Below are 23,060 nucleotides of genomic sequence, written 5' to 3' on the forward strand. Positions count from 1 at the left end.
AGTACTGTGTTCAGTTCTTGTCACCTCACTACAGGAAGGATGTGAATACTATAGAAAGAGTGCAGAGGAGATCTACAAGGATTGGAGAGCATGCCTTATGAGAATAGGTTGAGTGAACTTGGCCTTTTCTCCTTGGAGCGACGGAGGATGAGAGGTGACCTGATAGAGGTGTATAAGGTGATGAGAGGCATTGATTGAGTGAACTTTACCAGGGCTGAAATGGCTAACATGATGGGGCATAGTTTTAAGGTGCTTGGAAGTTGGTACAAGAGGGATGTCAGAGTTAAGTTTTTCACGCAGAGAGTGGTGGGTGCGTGGAATGCACTACCAGGTACGGTGGTAGAGGTGGATACAATAGGGTCTTTTAAGAGACTCTTAGATAGATACATGGAGTTTAGAAAAATAGAGGGCTATGTGGCAGAGAAATTCTAAGCATTTTCTGGAGGAGGTTACATGGTTAGCACAACATTGTGGGCCGAAGGGCCTGTAATGTGCTGTAGATTTCTATGTTCATACAGTTCCCAACACTCCATTTCATCTGCCACCTTTTGTCCCTTTTAATCTCATCGAGTCATAGATAAGTACAGCACAGAAACAGGCCCTTTGGGCTTAAACCATTTAAACTGCCTAATCCCATTGATCTACACCGGGACCATAGCCCTCCATACCCCTACCATCCATGTACCTATCCAGACTTCTCTTAAATGTTGAAATCAAGCTCATCACTTGTGCTGGCAGCTCATTCCACACTCACACAACTCTGGATGAAGAAGTTTTCCCTCATGTTCCCCTTAAACTTTTCATCTTTCTCCTTTAACCCATGACCTCTGGTTGTAGTCCCACCCAACCTCAGTGGAAAAAGCCTGCTTGCATTTACCCTATCTATACCTCTCATAATTTTGTATACCTCTATCAAATCTCCCCTCAATCTTCTACGTTCCAAGGAATAAAGTCCTAACCTATTCAATCTTTCCTTATAACTCAGGTGCTCCAGGCCCGGCAACATCTTTGTAAATTTTCTCTGCACCCTCTCAACCTTTTTTTACACCTTTCTTGTAGGTAGGTGACCAAAACTGCACACAATACACCAAATTAGGCCTCACCAATGTCTTATACAACTTCAACATAACATCCCATCTCTTGTACTCAATACATTGAATTACGAAGGACAATATGCCAGAAGTTTTTTTTTTTTACGAACCTATCTACCTGTGACGCCACTTTCAATGGATTATGGACCTGTATTCCCAGATCATGTTGCTCTACCACACTCTACAGTGCCCTACCACTCTCTGTGTGAGACCTACCCTGGTTGCTGCTGTGTGTTGACATCCGTTAGTCTCGTGAGATTTGCGCCTTGGAAGGTTTCCAGGGCGTCAGCCTGGGCAAGGTTGTATGGAAGACCGGCAGTTGCCCATGCAAGTCTCCCCTCTCCACACCACCAAAGTTGACCAAGGGAAGGGCATTAGGACCCATACAGCTTGGTACCGGTGTCGTCGCAGAGCAATGCGTGGTTAAGTGCCTTGCTCAAGGAAACACATGCTGCCTCAGCCAAGGCTCGAACTAGCGACCTTCAGATCACTAGACAAACGCCTTAACCACTTGGCCATGGTTGCTGCTACCAAAGTACAAAACCTCACACTTGTCTGTATTAAATTCCATCTGCCATTTTCAGCCCATTTTTCTAGCTGATGCAGATCTCTCTGCAAGCCATAACCTGTCCAAATTCCTCTGCAGTCTCTCTGCTTTCTCAACACTACCTGCCCCTCCACCCAACTTCGCATCATCCACAAACCTGGCCACAAAGCCATCAGTTCCATCATTCAGCTCATTGAAATATAATCTGAAAAGAAATCGTCCCAAAGCAGATCCCTGCAGAACCCCACTGGTCACCAGCAGCCAACAAAGCAAGGCCACACTTATTCCCCCTCTTTGTCTCCTGCCGATCAGCCAATCTTTTATCCATGCTCGTATCTTTCCTGTAATACCATGGACTCTTGTTCAGCAGCTTCATTTGTGGCTCCTTGTCAAAGGCCTTCTGAAAATCCATGAATTTATCTAACAGTTTCTTACAGTATCTGGTCCCACCACTACCTGGCAGCTCATTCTAGACACCCACTACTCTGTATAAAAAAAATTCCCTGCACAAGACCTTCAGATCTTCCCCCACTCACCTTAAATACATGTACTTTAGTTTTTGATATTTCTACCCTTGGAAAAAAAATTCTGTCAACCTGATTTATGTCTCTCATAACTTTTAAACCTTCTATCGGTCTGTCATCAGCATCTGACACTCCAAAGAAAACATCTCAAGTTTGCCTGATCTCCTTGTAGCTTATACCCTGTAATCCAGGCAGTCCCTGGTAAACTGTGCCAAACCTCCACATACTACCTGCAGTGTGGTGACCAGAATCATACACAATACTCTGAATGTAGCCTAACAAATGCTTTATTTGGCTGCAATGTGACTTCCCCACTCTGATACTCAATACCTCAACCAAGGAAAGCAAACATGCCTTCTTTACCATCCTATCTGCTTGTGTTGCCACCGAGAGCTTCGGTCTTGGACGCAAAATCCCCGTTTACCAATGCGGTTCAGGTTCCTAACGTTCACTGTGTATATTTCCTTTACATTTGTGCTCCCACACTTGGCCAGATTAAACGTAATCTACCATTTCTCCACCCGTATCTGTAACTGATCAATATCCTGATATGGAATCAGGTAAACAAGGAGCTTGGAGCAAGGCCAGGATTGATCACTCATTGATTTCACACGAGAGGTTGACACGAGCTGCCTCCTTACATCGAAACCTGACCAAAGTCTGTCCCTCAAACAAACGAACTAAGCAGATCATTTGCCCATTATCACATTACAGATCTTCCTGCACACAGCATGTGGCTCAGGAACAGGACCCTGGGCCTACTATGCCTGTGGCAAATATGAATCTTGCCTGCCTGTACATGATCCATACCCATCCATTGCCTGCATATTCATTTGTCTATCGAACAAACTATCACAGGTGCCTTCAGCCCTGGCAGTGTGCTCCACTCACTATGTAGGGCAGCACAGTCGTGTAGTAGTTAGCACAACAGTTTACAGTACTAACGACATGGGTTCGATTCCTATCGTATGGTAGTGTAGTGGTTAACACAACACCTTACTGTACCAGTGACCCAGGTTCGATTCCCATCGTGTGATAGTGTAGTGGTTAGCACAACGTTTTACAGTACCAGCGACCCGGGTTCGATTCCCATCACACGGTAGTGTAGTGGTTAGCACAACGGTTTACAGTACAGACGACCTGGGTCGATTCCCATCACACGGTAGTGTAGTGGTTAGCACAACGGTTTACGGTACAGATGACCCGGGTCGATTCCCATCACATGGTAGTGTAGTGGTTAGCGCAACATTTTACAGTACAGACGACCCGGGTCGATTCCCATTGCTGACTGTTTGTACATTTGTATGTTCTCCCATGACCCGTGACGTACCAATTAGTCGGCTAAATGGCCATTATAAGTTGTCCTGTGATTAGGCTAGGGTTAAATCGGGGTGCTGTGGCTCAAAGTGCTGGAAGGGCCTATTCTGAACTGCACCTCAATATAACCAAACACAAACATACATAAATCTTCTCCGCACATTTCTTTTATGATTCCCCTACTCACCTTAAAAATACATGTTCTCTGGTATTTGGCAATTTTTCCCTGAGAAAAAATTCTGACTGACTATCTATGCCTCTCATAATTTTACAAATTTCTGTCATCTCTCCCCTCCACCTCCGGTGCTCCTGAGAAAACAATCCCAGTTTGTCCAACCTTTCTTTCAGCGCACAACTTGAATGCAGACAGCGTCCTGGTAAAGCTCTCTGCACCCTCTCCAAACCCCACACCTTGCTGCAATGGAATGGCCAGTGTACTCCAGGTGCTTTATCCAGCTGCAGTGTGACTTCCCGTCACTTACACTCAGTGCCCTGACCAATGAAGGCAAGCATGCCATATGCCTGCTTTTCTACCCTATCTTGTTGCATAGACACTTTTAGGGGATGTTGGTCTTGGACACCAAACAGATTCCGACTTACTAACCCAGCAAAGTATTTCAGTGCCTGTCATACATCCAAAGATGAAATGCATTGTCAGAATCTCTCTAAGCAGAGTTATGACTGTATACATGCCATCCTATCTTCTGTTGATTTTAGATTTTAATAGTAACAGCTGAGCTGCACAAGGACCAAAATGAGTTCAATCCACATCCACATAACCACAACTATTTTACAGCTGCCAGTCAGTCTGTTTGTAATTAACAATTTATTAGTCTGTGCATTCCATTTCCCTGATGGCAGGCAACATCCCTTCACGATAAAGCATTCTCTTGGGACAGTAACCTTTAGCCCAGATGTCCACAGCTAAAAACTCCTGCACTTCAAGAAGTAGTGGATATGGGCCAATCCATCATGGGTAAAGCCCTCCCCACCACTGAGCGCATCTACACAGAGTGTCGTCGCGGGAAAGGAGCATCCATCATCGGGGACCCCCACCACCCATCTCTTCTTGCTGCTGCTGTCGGGAAGGTGGTACAAGAGCCTCAGGACTCACGCCAACAGATTCAGGAACAGTTATTACCCCTCAACCATCAGGAAGGAGGTACAGAAGCCTCAGGACCCACACCACCAGGTTCAGGAACAGTTATTACCCCTCAACCATCAGGAAGAAAGTACAAAAGCCTCAGGACCCACACCACCGGGTTCAGGAACAGTTATTACCCCTCAACCATCAGGAAGAAGGTACAGGAGCCTCAGGATTCACACCACCAGGTTCAGAATCAGAATCAGGTTTATTATCACCGGCATGTGACATAAAATTTGTTAACAGCAGCAGCAGTTCAATGCAATACATAATCGAGCAGAAAGAGAAAAATAATAATAATAATAAAATAAAATAAAACATAATAATAAATAAACAAGTAAATCAATTACATAGGTTGAATAGCTTATCAAAAAAATATGCAAAAACAGAAATACTGTATATTAAGAAAAGTGAAGTAGTGTTCGCTTCAACGTCCATTCAGGAATCAGATGGCAGAGGGGAAGAAGCTGTTCCTGAATCGCTGAGTGTGTGCCTTCAGGTTTCTGTATCTCCTACCTGATGGTAACAGTGAGAAAGGGGAATGTCCTGGGTGTTGGAGGTCCTTAATAATGGACGCTGCCTTTCTGAGACACCGCTCCCTAAAGATGTCCTGGGTACTTTGTAGGCTAGATGGAGCTGACTAGATTTACAACCTTCTACAGCTTCTTTCAGTCCTGTATAGTAGCCCCTCCATAGCAGACAGTGATGCAGCCTGTCAGAATGCTCTCCATGGTACAACTATAGAAGTTTTTGAGTGTATTTGTTGACATGCCAAATCTCTTCAAACTCCTAATAAAGTATAGCTGCTGTCTTGCTTTCTCTATGACTACATCAATAAGTTGGGACCAGGTTAGATTCTCAGAGATCTTGACACCCAGGAATTTGAAGCTGCTTGCTCTCTCCACTTCTGATCCCTCTCTGAAGATTGGTATGTGTTCCTGTGTCTTACCCCTCAACCATCAGGCTTTTGAACCAAAGGTTCACTCAACTTCACTTGCCCCATCACTGAACTGTTCCCGCAAGCTATGGACTCACTCTCTAGAACTCTTCAGCTCACATCCTCAATATTTATTGCTTATTAATTTATCATAGTTGTTTCTTTTTTTGTATTTGCAGAGTTTATGTTTTTGCACACTGGTTGAACATTGAAGCTGGTGCGGTCTTGCATTGATTCAATGTAGATGGGGCAAGAGCTCTGGGATCAATACCAAACGTAAACAGGAATCTTTGCATTGTAACAGAGATGGAGGTCAATCAGCAGCATTGTACTAAAGTTGCCTTGGAGCCCCAGGTTGTCTTACCAGAGAGACAGACGGAGACACAGCATGGCAACCCTAAATTGAGTTCATACCACCAAAGGATAATCCATTTTATTCTCCTCACATTTCCCTCAACTCCCCCACATTCTACCCCAGGGGCAACTTACAACAGCCAATTCACCTACAAACAACATGCCCTCTCATTTTGTTTTACAGCTGTGTGGATCAACCGTTGCTCTAGGCCTGAAAACCACTTGGTGCTTTAATAAATCATTATAGAAAGGAAATTTCTAGCTGCACAGCAACGAAAGCTATGTGCACGGAAGCATTTCGGTCACTAAGCAGCCACGCACCCACGCAGTGAAGTGGGAAGAGTGCCTACAAACACACCTGCCTCTGGGACAGAGAGACCTAGGAGAGTAGTACATGGGTCCCTGACAGTCGCATCACAGGTATGCAAGGTAATGAAGAAGGTATTTGGCACGCTGACCTAGATTAGTCAGGGCATTGACTATGGGAGGAATGATCTTATGAAGGCACACACTCAATGATTCAGGAACAGCCTTTGCCATCCGATTTCTGAATGGACATTGAACCCACGAAGACTACATCACAACTTTTTTATTTCTGTTTTTGTACTACTAATTTAATTTAACTATTTAACATATATACTTACTACAATACAGTTTTTCCTTATTACCATATATTGCATTGTACTGCTGCTGCAAAGTTAACAAATTTCACAACATATGCTGGTGATGTTAAACCTGATTCTGATTCTGATCCTGAGGGAGAAAGATTTAAAAGGGAACTGAGAGGCAATTTTTCACTCAGAGGGCCATCAATTTAGACCATAAGACATAGGAGAGAATTAGGCCATTTGGCCCATCGCGTCTGCTCCACCATTTCATCATAGCTGATCCTTTTTTCCCCTCTCCCTGGCCTTTTCCCTGTAACCTTTGATGCTGTGTCCGTTCAAGAACCTATCAGTCTCTGCTCTAAATACACCCAACTACCTGGCCTCCACAGCTGCCTGTGGTAACAAATTCCACAAATTCACCAACCCCTGGCTAAAGAAATTTCTCCACATCTCTGTTTTAAATGGATGCCCCTCTATCCTGAGGCTATGCACTCTTGTCCTAGACTCCCCCACAATGGGAAACATCCTTTCCACATCTACTCTGTCTAGGCCTTCCAATATTCAAAAGGTTTCAATGAGATCCCCCCCTCATCCTTCTAAATTCCAGTGAGCAGAGGCCCAGAGCCATCAAACATACCTTGTATGATAACCCTTTCATTCCTAGAATTGTCCTTTTGAACCTCCTCTGAAACCTCTCCAATGCCAGCACATTTTTTCTTAGATGAGGAGACCAAAACTATTCACAATACTCAAGATGAGGCCTCACCATCCCTTATAAAGCCTCAGCATCACATCCCTGCTCTCATATTCCACCAACTCTACCTGCAAGTTAACCTTTAGGGTGTTTTGCACAAGGACTCCCAGTATCTTTGCATCTCAGATTTTTGGATTTTCTCCCCGTTTACAAAATAGTCTGCACATTTATTTCTACTACCAAAGTGCATGACCATGCATCTTTCAACATTGTATTTCATTTGCCACTCTTGCCCGTTCTCCTAATCTGTCCAAGACCTTCTGCAGTGTACTTGTTTTCTCAATACTACCTGCCCGTCCACCAATCTTCATATCATCTGCAAACCTAGCAACAAAACCACATATTCCATCATTTAAATAATTGATATACAGTATAAAAAGTAACGGTCCCAACACTGACCCCTGCGGAAGACCACTAGTCTCTGGCAGCCAATCAGAAAAGAATCTTTTTATTCCCACTCGCTGCCTCCTACCAATCAGCCAATGCTCTAACCATGTCAGTAACTTTACTGTAATACCATCAGCTTTTAACTTGGTAAGCAGCCTCATGTGTGGCACCTTGTCAAAAGCCTTCTGAAAGTCAACTATACGACATCCATTGCATCCCTTTTATCTATCCTACATGTAATCTCCTCAAAGAATTCCAACAGGTTCGTCAGGCAAGATTTTCCCTGAAGGAAACCACACTGACTTTGTCCTGTCTTGTCCTGGTCATCAAGTACTCCATAACCCCATCCTTAACAATTGACTCCAACATCTTCCCAACCAATGAGGTCAGGCTAACTGGTCTATAATTTCCTTTCTGCTACCTTCGTCCTTTCTTAAAGAGTGGAGTGACATTTGCAATTAAACAGTCCTCTGGGATATTGCCAGAGTCCAATGAGTTTTGAACGCAATCTCTAACGCTACCTTTTTCAGAACCCTAGGGTGCAGTTCATCTGGTCTGGGTGACTTAAGTACCCTTAGGTCTTTCAACTTTTTGATCACCTTCTCCCTTGTAATAGTAACTGCACTCACTTCTGTTCCCTCACACCCTTCAACATCTGGCATACTGCTAGTGTCTTCCACAGTGAAGACTGATGCAAATCTCATTTAGTTCATCTGCCATCTCCTTGTCCCCAGATATTATTTCTCCAGCCTCATTTTCTAGCGGCCCTATATCCACTCTCATCTCTTTTTTATTTTTTAACATACTTGAAAAAAGTTTTTACTATTCATTTTGATATTGTTCGCTAGCTTGTTTTCATATTTCATCTTTTCTCTCCTAATGATTCTTTTAGTTCCTCTCTGTAGGGTCTTAAAAGCTTCCCAATCCTCTATCTTACCACTAATTTTTGCTTTGTTGTATGCCCTTTCTTTTGCTTTTACAATAGCTTTGACTTCCCTTGTCAGCCATAGTTGTACTATTTTGCCATTTGAGTATTTCTTTGTTTTTGGAATACAGTACATCTATCCTGCACCTTCCCTATTTTCCCCAGAAACTCTCACCATTGCTGCTTTGCTGTCATCCCTGCCAGCATCTCCTTCTAATTTACTTTGGCCAACTCCTCTCTCATACTACTGTAATTTACTTTACTTCACTAAAATACTGTTATGTCAGACTTGACTTGCTCCCTATCAAGTTTCAAGTTGAACTCAATCACTTTGTGATCACTGCCTCCTAAGGGTTCTTTTACCTTAAGCTCCCTAATCACCTCCGGTTCATTACACAGCATAACAACTTCCCAGCTGTAATCATTAAAAAATGTTTTGTGCATCTAGCTGACAGAGAAAGTGGCAAAAAGATAGATACACTAACAACATTTAAAAGACACGGACCAGGTACACGGATAGCAGCAGTTTAGAGGGATATGGGTCAAACGCGGGCAAATGGGACCAGCTTAAATGGGCATCTTGGTCAATGTGGATGAGTTGGCCCAAAGGATGCTGTGTGACTCTCTGATATCTGGGGGGTGCAGCTGGAATCTATGCAAACTCTACACAGACAGCATCCAAATTTGGGATTGAACAGAGTTGTAAGGCCACAGTTCCACCAACACACAGAATATTACAATCAAGGTGGTATGTTTCAGCAAAATCTGTTTTACAGATTAACCCCATCCTTTCTTTGTATTGGACATTGTTTGTGAGGTTTCTTAAAAAAATCTGTTTAAAGATTGTGCAACATTTGGAAGGAAATAGCCTGCTCCATTATCTAGTTTGCAGGTAATCATTCATTCCATTCTGAAAGCTCCTTTTCAAACAAGTGGTGTGCTTTAGATCTTAAAAAGGTTGCCGCATAGAAAATCCCTTCCTTGTGTTGATTTTAGTTCTGCTACCCATTAAGTATAAGTTTGCATCCTCAGTTAGTGCCCATCACAACTGGCCTAAGTCTATCACAGGACAGAGGGCTCTTTCCTCCTTCCTTAGCTCTCTGTTTCCCGGATACTGCAGACACCAGAAACCTTTAAATTAAAGCAGAGAGAAACAGACCTGAGGTGTGGCTGTGTTTCTCTCTCTTTACCATTAATACAGCGAGTGGCTTTCTCGGCCTCTCAGGGTAGTGAAAAGCGTCAAACACACTACGTAGAGTCATTTAAACAGCAGGTTCACTCTCTGAAGAATATTGGTGACATGGATGGGGTTTTAACATCACTCCAGAGTTTTAACATCATTATCCCCAGGACAATATTTTTGAAGTCAATGAACAAAAAAAGAACAATAATTCAAAGTTCAAAGTAAATTTATTATCAAAGTACATATATATCACTGTATATGTGTACAGCCCTGACATTCATCTTCTTGTGGGCACGCTCAATAAGCCTATTATAGAATAAAGGAAAGGTACGTCACATCCGGAGTTTCTCCAGTTAGCGGACGATTTCCCTCCACGCCTCTCTGATGTAGTGGGGAACCGTGTACGAGGCAAGTTACAGTAGTGGTTTGCCATTGTCTTCTGCTGGGTGAGTTTCCAAAGACGTCACCAGCTCGTAACCCAGCACAGATGGAAAGCGAGCAGGGGAGCCGGCTGGATTCGAACTCAGGACCTTTCGTCCCGAAGTCCAATGCTGATGCCACTACACCACAAGCAGGGTCCATAATAGAATAATAACCAATAATAGAATCAGTGAAAGACTGAACCAACGTGGGTGTTCAACCAGTGTGCAAAAGACTACAAACTGTGTAAATACAGAAAGAAAGCAATAATAAATAAATAAATAAGCAAAGTTTTAGATGTCATGCCAAACCTTTGCAAACTCCGAAGGAAGTGGTGATGCTGCTGTGCTTTTTTTGTAATTGTTCTTGCATGCTGGGCCCAGGACAGTTCTCCAAAATAATAACATGGGTGAATTTAAAGTTGCTGACCCTCTCCACCTCCCATCCTCCAATGAGTACTGGCCCAAGGACCTCTGGTTTCCTCCTGCTCAAGCCAATAATCAGCTCCCTGGTCTTGCTGACATTGAGTAAGAGGCTGTTGGTGTGGCATCACTTGGCCACAACAACAACCTCCTATATCCTGATTCATCGCCACCTTAGATTTGACAAAAAAAAAGAAAAGATTTGACCTATGAATATGGCATTGGAGCAGTGCTTAGTTGCACAGTCATAAGTGTACAACGAGTAGAGCAGGGTGCTAAGCACGCAGTTTTGTGATGCACCTGTGCTGATGGAGAATTATAGAAGAGATGTTGTGGCCAATCTGGGGATCTGGGGTCTGCAAGTGATTAAATTGAGGATCGAATTGCAAAAGGAAGTATTGAGGCCAATGTCTTGGAGCTTATTGATTAGTTTTGAGGGTACGATGGTATTGAATGCTGAGCTGTAGTTGATAAAGAGCATCCTGATGTATGCACCTTTGCTGTCCAGTTGTCTCAGGGTTGGGTAAAGAGCCAATAAGATGGCATCTGCTGTGAAACTGTTGTTTGGTAGGCAGATTGGAGTGGATCCAAGTCTCAGGCAGGAATTGAATGTTTCATCACCAACATCTCAAAACACTTCATCACTGTGGATGTAAGGGCTACTGGATGATAATCATTGAGGCAGGTTACCACATTCTTTTTAGACACTGCTTGAAGTAGGTGGGTACCACAGACTGCTGAAGTAAGAGGTTTAAGATCTCTGTGAACACTCCAGTTAGTTGATCAGCGCAGGTTTTTAGTCCTTGGCCAGGTACCCTGTCTGGGCCGGATGCTTTTCATGGGCTGCCCACACGTTGGCCTCAGAGACTGAAATAGCAGGGTTACTGGGGGCTGTAGGAGCTCGTGATGGTTCCTCCATGTTTTGATTGTCAAAGTGAGCATAGAAGGCATTGAGCTCGTCTGGAAGCAAAGCCCTGCTGTTGCCTGTGTCACTTGATTTAACTTTAGAAGAGGTGATAGCATTCAAGCCCCATCACAACTGTTGAGCATCCTTTGTTGATTCCAGTTTAGTCTGAAATTGCCACTTCACCCATGAGATGGCTTTCCAGAGATCGTACCAGAACCTCTTGTAACTTTCTCAGTCACCGGACTTGAATGCTGGTGGAACTCAGCAGGCCAAGCAGCATCTATGGAGCAGAAAAAACTGATGGAGTTTTGGGATGAAACCTTGAATCAGGACCTTTAAGAACCGGAAAAGTGAGAGGCAGAATGTGTAACGTTGCAGAGAGGCAATGAGGCAGAGAAGGTTGTCCATGATAGGTTAGAGACTAGAGGTGTCCTGTGGATATTTACCTTCTGAGAGAGAGAGAGAGAGAGAGAGAGAGAGGGATGAATGCGAGTCAGAGTAAGATTTATCATCACTGATATACGACATGAAATTTGTTTTGTGGCAGTAGTACAGTGCAAACACAAAAATAAATAATATCACCAAAAAAAAAGGAATCGCAGGAAAATGGACCATTCAGAAATCTGATCGCTTTTCCTAAATCATTGCGGGTGGGTCTTCAAGCTTTTGTACATCCCCCCTGATGGTGTTAACAAGAAGATGACATGTCCTGGATGATGGATAATGCCTTTTTGAGGCACCATCTGTTGAAGATGTCATTGAGGGTTAAGCTTGTGTTGGAGTTACTGAGTCTATAAACTCTGCTGTTATAGAGCCTTGGATGCTTCCTCCAGGCTGTGATGCACCCTGCCAGAATTATCTTCGCTGCACATCTATTGACATTTGTAAGAGTTTTTGCTTGTGATCAAATCTCCGCAATCTCCTGTTGAAGCAGAGCTGCTGACATGCATTCTGTCAATGGTGATTACACTGGCAAATTTATAGCTGGTGTTTGAGCTGTGCTTAGCCACACAGTTATGAGTATAGCAAAAGTAAAGCAGTGGGCTAAGCATGCATCCTTGAAGTACACTTCTGTTGAAGGAGATGTTATTACCTGTCTGCGCTGACTGTGGTCTCCCAAGAAGGAAATTGTGGATGCATTTGCAGTGGGAGGTGCGGAGGCCTAGGGTTTGAAGCTTGGTTACCAGTATTGGAGAATGAAGCTATAATCAATAAACAGTAGCCTAATGTATGCCTTGTGGTTGTCTAGTTGCTCCAAAGCAGTGTGAAGAAGCAGTGAGATTTCGTCCTCTGTAGACCTTTTGAGATGGTAGGTCAATGGCAGTGGGCCCAGGTCCATTCTCAGGCAGGAGTTAATTCTAGCCATCACCAAGCTCTCAAAGCACTTAATCTCAGTGGATGTGAATGCTACTGCCATAACATACAGGACAGATTATTGACACAGAGTTGTGTGTGCCTGGATTATGCTGATAGTGAAAGCAAATACAATGGAGGCTCTGAGACAGGCACACGATTGTGCAGAGAATGGAAGTATATGGACTTCTGAAGATAGAAGGGATTAGTTCAGTTCTAGTTTAGTTACGGTATTGTGGGCCACAGGGTCTATTGCTGTGCTATTCTGTGCTCTATACTCTCCCAGTCTACCTTGTCATGATACTCGCACTTCATTCATCCACCTGCATTGGTCTTTATTTGTGAATGTAACAGTATCTATATTCTGTATTCTGTTTTCCTTTTGCACTTTCCCAGTGTACTTTCGTATGGAATGATCTGTCTAGATGGCAAGCAGACAAAAGCTTTTCACTGTACATGTGACAATAATAAACCAACTCCAATTCTAATTCAGAAGCCAAACAGAACCTTCTGTAGTCTGTAAGACATGCATGCATTTTGATTGATTATCCTGATGTTTAAAGGGATTCGTACACGAACATTTGAAATGCAAGCAGAGCAACACACAATCTGCTGGGGGAGCTCAGTGGGCCCAAGCAACATCCATGGGGGAAAGACATTGCTGCTATTTCAGGATGAAACCTTGCATTGGGACTGATAGATTGAGACCTGAAGCAGGGTTTTGACCCAAAACATTGACACTTCCTTTCCTTCCACAGACACTGCTCCATCTGCTGAGCTGCTCAGCAGAGTCTGTTGCTCCAATTCCAATGTGTGTGTACAAATCTCCTTAAGCAACAGGATAAACAAACAAAACTGTCAGAATATCATGTAGGTTCCTCACTTTTTATAGACCTCAGAAAGCCATGATGACTGTTAGTCGGAGCTTGGTTGAGATCGCAAACACGAGGAAATCTGCAGATGCTGGAATTTCAAGCAACACACCCACAGTGCTGATGAATGCAGCAGGCCAGGCAGCATCTCTAGGAAGAGGCACAGCGACATTTCGGGCTGAGACCCTTCGTCAGGACTAATGGAAAGAAGAGATTGTGTGCCTCCGTCAGCTTCAGGGAAGGCAGCCTAGAACGTCATTGAAGAGAGGTGCCAGCAGACCATAGCTTGCTGCCGAGTCCAGGCATTACATGCTAATCAACAAGCTTTAAAGGGCAGGAAGACTGTTAAGAGCATACAATTTAGGAACATGCATAGCCCACTCAGTTCCTTGTAAATGCCTCACTATTCAACAAGATGATGGCCAATCTATTACCTCAGCAGCATTTCCCTTCATATCAAACACTCTCCCCACCTCTGTCTTGAGCCACCTCTCAATCTCTGACACTGATTGAGTCTTCATTACTTCAGGAGTGAGAATTCCAAAGCTTTATTGTTCCCTGGTTGAAGAAATTTAATCTTACCTCTTCCTTAAATGGCTAGTTTTTTGTGACCTGGTTCTAGACAGCCCAGCTGGAGAAGACATCAATCTACATCTGCTGTCAGTTCCTGTAACTGATGCACATTTTAATTAGATCATTTTTCATTCTCCTAATCTCAGCAGGATTTAGATTCAAATTGTAAACCTCAAAAACTGCAGACGCTGCAAAAATACTTGGCAGGTCAGGCAGCATCTGTGGTGACAGGAAAAATGGAGTTGGTATTACTGCTTCTTGTGTTTAAGCCAGAATTAGCCAGTTATGACAGAAACAGGAAAGACTGGTTATCTGACATTGAATCAGATTTATTATCACAGGCAGATGACATGAAATTCATTGTTTTGCGGCAGGAATACAACTCAAAGACATAAAATTACTATAAATTACAGAAATATATAGTTCCAAAGAAAAGTAAAAACAAATAGTGTTTATAGTTTCATGGACCATTCAGATATCTGTTGGCAGAGGGGAAAAAAACCACCTCAGAATCATTGATTGTGGGTCTTCGGCCTCCCTGATGGTAATAATGAGGAGAGGGCATGATCTGGCTGGGATAGTCATGGATGCTATCTTCTTCACACACCATTTCTTGAAGATGTCCTCAGTGGAGGGGAGGGTTGTACCGATTGGGTCTACAGCCCTCACAGCTCCTTGTGATGCTCTGCTTTGGCAGCTCCATAAGACCTTGTGATGCAACTAGTCAGAATGTCCTCTACCATACATATATTGAAATTCCTAAGAGCCTTTGGTGACATACCAAATCTCCTTGATCTCCTATAGAAACAAAGCTGCAGCTGTGCCTTCTTTGTGATTGCATTGATGAGTTGAACCCAGGAGAGTTGAAGTAGAATTATTCAGAATTGAGATGAGGGATCTGTCCCATGCGCCCTCTGATCTCTGCTTCTGGATCCTGTTTTAATGATGTCCAATGTAAGCTTGAGGAACAACCTCTTCCCTCTGAGCACTCAGGACTTGACTCTCATTGCAGAATCTGCACTTTCCTCAAATCAAAACTTTGGCTGAGGTCTTATTAATGGTGACAATTAGTGTTCATCAGTTTTTTTCTCCCAGACTGAGACTTGGAAAAAGGGTGACATGACCACTTTGGGAGTTCTACCAACCCTGACACCCTGTGGAAAGCTTTCACTATTGCTGCTTCAGAATGTTAAAGCTAAACTGAAGCCTATTGTCACAAGTACAGTGGCATGCAAAGGTTTGGGCACCCCCAGTCAAAATTTCTGTTACTGTGAATAGCTAAGCGAGTAAAAGATGAACTGATTTCCAAAAGTTGAAGATGACAGTGGCTGCAACACAAGCCCCAAGCATGATCGATCCACCCCTGTGCCAAAAAGTTCTATTTTAATTTCATCAGTCTACAGGACTTGGTTCCAAAATGCATCAGGCTTATTTAGATGTTCCTTTGCGAACTTCTGACGCTGAATTTTGGCCGCAATGAGCAAAGATATGTTTGGAGAAAAAGGGTGCAGAATTTCATGAAAAGAACACCTCTCCAACTGTTGAGCACAGGGGTAGAATGATCATGCTTTGGGCTTGTGTTGCAGCCAGTGGCACGGGAACATTTCACTGGTAGAGGGAAGAATGAATTCAATTAAATACCAGCAAATTCTGGAAGCAAACATCACACCGTCTGTAAAGAAGCTGAGGATGAAAAGAGGATGGCTTCTACAATAGGATAATGATCCTAATCACACCTCAAAATCCACAATGGACTACCTCAAGAGGCACAAGCTGAAGGTTTTGCCATGGCCCTCACCGTCCCCTGACCTAAACATCTTCGAAAATCTGTGGAAAGACCTCAAAAGAGCAGTGCATGCAAGACGGCCCAAGAATCTCACAGAACTAGAAGCCTTTTGCAAGAAAGAATGGGCGAAAATCCCCCAAACAAGAATTGAAAGACCCTTAGCTAGGTACAAAATGTGTTTACAAGCTGTGATACTTGCCAAAGGGGCTGTTACTAAGTACTGCCATGCAGGGTGCCCAAATTTTTGCTTCTGGCCCTTTTCCTTTTTTGTTATTTTGAAACTGTAAAAGATGGAAATAAAAAAGTTTTCTTGCTTAAAATATTAAGGAAATGTGTCATCTTTAACCTCATGCCTTTTGGAAATCGGTTCATCTTTAACTCGCTTAGCTATTCACAGTAACGGAAATTTTGACCAAGGGTGCCCAAACTTTTGCATGCCACTGTACACGTATGCACAGGCACAATGAAAGACTTTGCATGCAGAAGCATCACAGGCACATAGCATCAGATACACAACATTCACAATAAAACTATTAATTGAAAAAAACTTTACAAGAACGAGCTCAATTAGAACAAAAGTTGAAATGTAAAGTGGTAATAGTGTTGTATGCTGTTATGTGTTGTATAGTGATCAGAATTGTGTCAGGTTGCTTCAAGAACTGAGTGATTGGAGGAAAGTAGCTGTCCTTGAACCTGGTGGTGTTGGATGTCAGGCTTCTGTACCTCATGCATAATGGTATCTGAGAAAAGATGGTAGAAATCATCGACAATGGGTGTTGTCTTCTTGAGTCAGTACCTCCTATAGATACTACCAAAGTATCTGTGATATATTAGATACCACCAATGTGTCCATGATGTATCCAGCTCTGTCCTCTACTCTCTACTCTCTGCAGCTTCTGTGCATTCAAATTACTGTACCAGACCGTGATGTAGCAAGTCAGGGTACTTTCAGCAGTGCATCTGTGGAAACTTGTTGGAACGTTTGATCCTAAGACACTTGGCAATGGCAGCTACACGCTGATTTTTAATTATAGATGCTGGAAGTAAAGCAGATCTGGTAAGATGAAAACAGAGCTAAGCTTTCACCATTGTTCACGGCTGACCTGAAGTTCCCTGGCCTGATGTGTGTTCCCAGTTGCTGAAGAAGCTAGACTGCATGCTCACCTCTATTAGTCGGGAACTGAGATCAAGAGTCAGGGAGTTATGTTGCAGCTTTTTCAGAATCTAGCTTGGCTGCATCTGGAGTATTGCATTCACCTCTGGCGCACTATAAAGGTAGGAAGTGGAGGCTTTGGAAAGGAAGCAGAAATGATTTATCAAGAGGTGCTACCTCTTGATATAAGGGGTACTACCTTGAATAGAGATAATAAGCTGTAAGGAGAGGCTGGACACATTAGGGTGGTTTTCTCCTGAGCAGTGGAGGCTGTTGAGAGACTTGACAGAAGTTGATAAGATTATGAGAGGCATTGATGGAGCAGACAGACAGGATAGAAATGTCTAATACTAGGGGGTATGCATTGAAATTGAAGTGTGAAGCTGGTTATTCTTCACAGAGTGGTGGGTGATAGTGGAGACAGAGGCGTGTGAGAGATTCTTAGAGACAGATGAATGAAGAGATGTAGGCAAAAAAGTTAGATTTTTAATGAATAGGTGAAACTTTGGTGCAGTGTTGTGGGTTAAAATGGCTGCTCCTGTGCATTATTTATTTATTTAGAGATACAGGCCCTGTTGGCCTAATGAGTCTGCACTGCAAAATTACACCGATGTGAACAACTAGGCTACTAACTTGTACGTCTTTGGAACGTGGGAGGACACTGGAGCACCCAGAGGAAACCATATGGTCATGGGGAGAATGTCCAAACTCCTTATGGACAGTGGTTGGAATTGAACTTCAGTCGCTGGTGCTATAACAGTTCCATGCTCTATTTATTTGAGATGTTCAGTTTGAAGTGTAGAGCTGTAATGTATTAAGCCAAGTGTTGTTGACCTCTCTCTCTCTCTCTCTTGCTTTTGTCCTCTCCAGCATCCCAATAGTAAAGAGTGGTCCTGAGGTACCACACGTCAGCTACGTGATGGAACAAAGCTGATAGATCTCCAAAACAACAATGGACGTACAGGTATGGTCACTTTTGATGGAGATAAGACCATAAGACATAGCAGTAGAACTAGGCTATTCAGCCCATCGAATCCACTCTGTCATTTCATCATGGCTAATCCATTTTCCCTCTCAGCCCTCGTCTCCTCCCTTTTCCCCATAACTTTTGACAACCTGACTAATCAGGAACTCATCAACCTCTGCTATAAATGTACTCAATGACTTGGCCTCCACAGCCATTCATGGAAATGAATTCCACAGATTCACCACCCTCCCGGTAAATAAATTCTTCCTCATCTCTGTTCTAAATGGATGTCCCTCTATTCTGAAACTGTGCGCCCTGGTCCTGAACTCACAGTCTATGGGAAGCATTCTCTCCACATCCACCCTTGTCTATACCTTTCAATATTTGATAGGTTTTGATGAGATTCCCACTCATTCTTCTAAGCTCCAGTGAACACAGGCCTATAGCCATTAAATGCTCCTCATACTTTAACCCTTTCATTCCTGGAATCATTCTCATGAACCTGCTTTGGACCTCCCCAATGCCATCACATCTTTTCGCAGATAAGGAACCCAAAACTGCTCACAATACTCCAAGTGCAGGCTGATCAATGCCTTACAAAGCCTCAGCATCACATCCTTGCTTTTATATTCTAGTCCTCTCAATGAATGCTAACATTGGATTTGCCTTCTTTACCACCGACTCAACCTGCAAGTTAACTGACGAAGGGTCTTGGCCTGAAACGTCAACTGCACCTCTTCCTAGAGATGCTGCCTGGCCTGCTGCATTCACCAGCAACTTTGATGTGTGTTGCTGCAAGTTAACTTTTAGGGAATCCTGCACAAGGACTCCTAAGTCCCTTTGCACCTTGGCTTTCTGAATTTTATCCCTGTTTAGAAAATAGTCTACCTCTACCAAAGTGCACAACCATCCATTTCCCAACACTGTATTCCATCTACTATTTCTTTGCCCATTCTCCTAATCTGTCCAAATCCTTCTGCAGACTCCCGCTCCTTCAACACTAATACCTCCTCACGTATCATCTGCAAACTTGGCTACAAAGCCATCAATTCCATTATCCAAAATGTTGACATATAATGTGAAAAGAAAAGGTCCCAACCCTGTCCCCTGCAGAACACCACTAGTCACTGCCAGCCATCCAGAACAGACTTCCTTTATTTCCTCTCTTTGTCTCCTGCCAGTCTGCCAATCTTCCATCCATGCTAGAATCTTCCCAGTAATACAACAGATTCTTATCTTCTTAAGCAGGCTCACGTGCAACAGCTTGTCAAAGGCCTTCTCAAAATCCAGGTAAACAACATTCACTGACTTTCTTTTGTCTATCCTACCTGTTGTTTCCTCAAATGTTTCCAACAGGTTTGTCAGGCAAGATTTCCCCTTAAGAAAGCCATGTTAACTTCGGCCTATTTATCATGTACCTCCAAGTACCCTGAGATTTCAATCTTAATAATGGACTCCAACATCTTCCCAACCACTGTAGTCAGGCTAACTGCACTATAATTTCCTTTCTACTGCCTCCCTCCCTTTTTAAAGAGTAGAATGACATTTGCAGTTTTCCAGTCCCCTGGAAGCATTCCTGAATCTAGTGAGTCTTGAAGGATCATTATGAGTGCCTCCACAATCTCTTCTGCTATCTCTTTCAGAACCGTGGGGTGTAGTCCATCTGGTCCAGGTTACTTATCAACCTTCAGACCTTCCCAAGCACTTTCTCCTTTTATATAGCATCTACATGACTTGTGTCCCCAATACTTTCAAATTCTGGCATACTCCACCGTGAAGACTGAAACAAAATATCTATTCAGTTCATCCGCTATTTCATTGTACCCTATTACTACCTCTCCAGTGTCATTTTCCAGTGATCCAATATCCATTCTTTTACTCTTTATGTATTTGAAAACACTTTGGATATTCTCTTTTATAATATTGGCTAGCTCCCCTTCATATTTCATTTTTTCCTCTCCTTTAGTTTTTAAAAAGCTTCCCAGTCCTCTAATTTCCTCTATTTTTTTCTCTATCTCTTTTGTTTCTGCACTGTCTTTGGCCTCCCTTGTCAGCCACAGTTGCCTTGTCGTCCCTTGAGGATAGTTCTTCATCTTTGGGATGTACCTATCTTGCACCTTCCGAACTGCCCCAGAAACTGCAGAACATCTGACTTTTCTCTCCTCCCTCTCAAACTGAAAATTGGTGACTGCTACCTCACGTGCGGGACTATGTCCTCATTATTACAGAGTGACCTTGAAACCCATGAAAGGAATGTCACATACATTTGCAAGGTGATGCTGGAATGGGGAACTATAAATTGAGAAAAAGTTTGATAAACTGTAGCTATTTCTGTGGCAGCCAAGAGGCTGAAATACAATTGATTTGAATTCTTACATCACTGAGATTCACTCAGAATGAGGCAGAAAGATGAATCTTGAATCAAGAGTTAGTGGTGGGGGTGAAGGAGACTCGAGAAGATATAGATAACCATGGAATTGGGAGCAAAAAAACAAACAGCTGAGTGAAAGCTGCCCAGTCTATCACACAAACTAGCCCTCTCCATCATTGACTCTGTCTACACATCCCACTTCCTTGGGAAAACAGCCAGCATAATGAAGGACCCCTGTCATTCTCCCTTCTCTCAACCCTGCCCCCACCTTCCATTAGGTGGAAGATACGAATGTCCGAGAGCACATGTCACCAGAACAGCTTCTATCCTGCTGTTATTGAATGAGCAATTAGGGTAAACTCTTTGTCTCTCAATATAGCTCGTAGTAGGTCTTGCACTTGTTGTAGTATACCTGCACTGCATTTTCTCTGTAACCATAGTACTACATTCTGCTTTCTGTTCTCAATGTCAGCAAGACCACAGAACGAATTGTAGATTTCAGGAGAGGGAAACCAGAGGTCCATGAGCCAGTCCTCATTGGAGGATTGGAGGTGGAGAGGGTCAGTAACTTTAAATTCCTGTGTGTCACTATCTCAGAGGACCTGTCCTGGACCCATCACATAAATGTAATTGCAAAGAAAGCACAACAGCGCCTCTACTTCCTTGGGACTCTGCGGAGATTTGGCAAGTCATCAAGAACTTTGACAAACTTCTATATATGTGTGCTGTGGCTGCATTACGGCCTGGTATGGGAACAGCGATGCCTTTGAGTGGAAAATCCTACAAAAGGTAGTGGATTCGGCCCAGTGCATCAGTGCAACCATTGAGCACATTTAATGAAACATTGCCACAGAAAAGCAGCATCCATCATCAAAGATCCTCACCACTCAGGCCAGGCTCTTTTTTTCGCTGCTGCCATCAGGTAGAAGGTACAGGAGCATCAGGACTCACAGCACCAGGTTCAAAAACAATTACTACTCCTCAACCATCAGGCTCTTGAACAAAAGAGGATAACTACACTCATCATGAGGAAATCTGCAGAGGCTCGAAGTTCAGGCAACACACACAAGAAATGCTGGTGAACGCAGCAGGCCAGGCAGCATCTCTAGGAAGAGGTACAGTTGACGTTTCAGGCCGAGACCCTTCGTCAGGACTAACTGAAGGAAGAGTGAGTAAGGGATTTAAAAGTGGGAGGGGGAGGGGGAGATCAAAAATGATAGGAGAAGACAGGAGGGGGAGGGATAGAGGCAAGAGCTGGACAGGTGATAGGCAAAAGGGGATATGAGAGGATCATGGGACAGGAGGCCCAGGGAGAAGGAAAGGCGGGGGGGGGGGGGGCGGGGAACCCAGAGAATGGACAAGGAGTATAGTGAGAGGGACAGAGGGAGAAAAAAGAGAGTGAGTAAGTAAATAAATAAATAATTAAGGGTTGGGGTACAAAGGGGAGCTGGGGCATTAACGGAAGTTAGAGAAGTCAATGTTCATGCCATCAGGTTGGAGGCTACCCAACGGAATATAAGGTGTTGTTCCTCCAACCTGAGTGTGGCTTTATCTTGACAGTAGAGGAGGCCGTGGATAGACATATCAGAATGGGAATGGGACGTGGAATTAAAATATGTGGCCACTGGGAGATCCTGCTTTCTCTGGTGGACAGAGCGTAGGTGTTCAGCGAAATGATATCCCAGTCTGCGTCGGGTCTCGCCAATATATAGAAGGCCACATCGGGAGCACCGGACGCAGTATATCACCCCAGCCGACTCACAGGTGAAGTGACTCCTCACCTGGAAGGACTGTCTGAGGCCCTGAATGGTGGTGAGGGAGGAAGTGTAAGGGCATGTGTAGTATTTGTTCCGCTTACACGGATAAGTGCCAGGAGGGAGATCGGTGGGAAGGGATGAGGGGGACGAATGGACAAAGGAGTCGCGTAGGGAGTGACTCTTACTATCTCTTCTTTCAGTTAGTCCTGACAAAGGGTCCCAGCCTGAAACATTGACTGTACCTCTTCCTATAGATGCTGCCTGGCTCACTGTGTTCACCAGCATTTCTTGTGTGTGTAACTACACTCATCTATTGAGATGTTCCCACAACCAATGATCTCACTTTAAGGACTCTTTATTTTGTTATTTCATGCTCTCGCTATTTATTATATCTGCATTTGCACAGTTTGTTGTCTTCTGTGCTCTTGCTCTTCCATTGATCCTGTTTACAATTACTGTTCTATAGATTTGCTGAGCATGCCTGCAGGAAAAAGAATCTCAGGGTTGTGTGTGGTGATGTGTATGTACTCTGATAATAAATTTTACTTTGAACTTTGACCTTTTGAACCTTTTTTCTTTTCACACTATCTCAATGAATGCCATAATCTATCTCGCCAGCATACAAAAGCTTTTCCCTCTATCTCAGTACATGTGACAATAAAAATATTATCAATCCAGCAGGTCAGAGAACGTCCCTGAAGGCAGCTT

The 23,060-nt window shown here is 43.5% G+C and overlaps 1 long non-coding RNA gene across 1 annotated transcript in view; it reads left to right on the forward strand.

Moving 5' to 3' along the window:
* Positions 1 to 21,662, forward strand: part of LOC140199848 (uncharacterized) — a 30,070-nt gene extending 8,408 nt beyond the window's left edge. Inside the window, exons 2-3 of the long non-coding RNA XR_011886506.1 lie at positions 18,128 to 18,221; positions 21,588 to 21,662. This is a non-coding gene — a long non-coding RNA (uncharacterized lncRNA). The remainder of the gene's footprint in view (positions 1 to 18,127; positions 18,222 to 21,587) is intronic.
* The last annotated feature ends 1,398 nt before the right edge of the window (positions 21,663 to 23,060 follow it).

The sequence above is a fragment of the Mobula birostris genome, chromosome 6, assembly GCF_030028105.1.
Source record: "Mobula birostris isolate sMobBir1 chromosome 6, sMobBir1.hap1, whole genome shotgun sequence".
Taxonomy (NCBI): Eukaryota; Metazoa; Chordata; class Chondrichthyes; order Myliobatiformes; family Myliobatidae; genus Mobula; species Mobula birostris.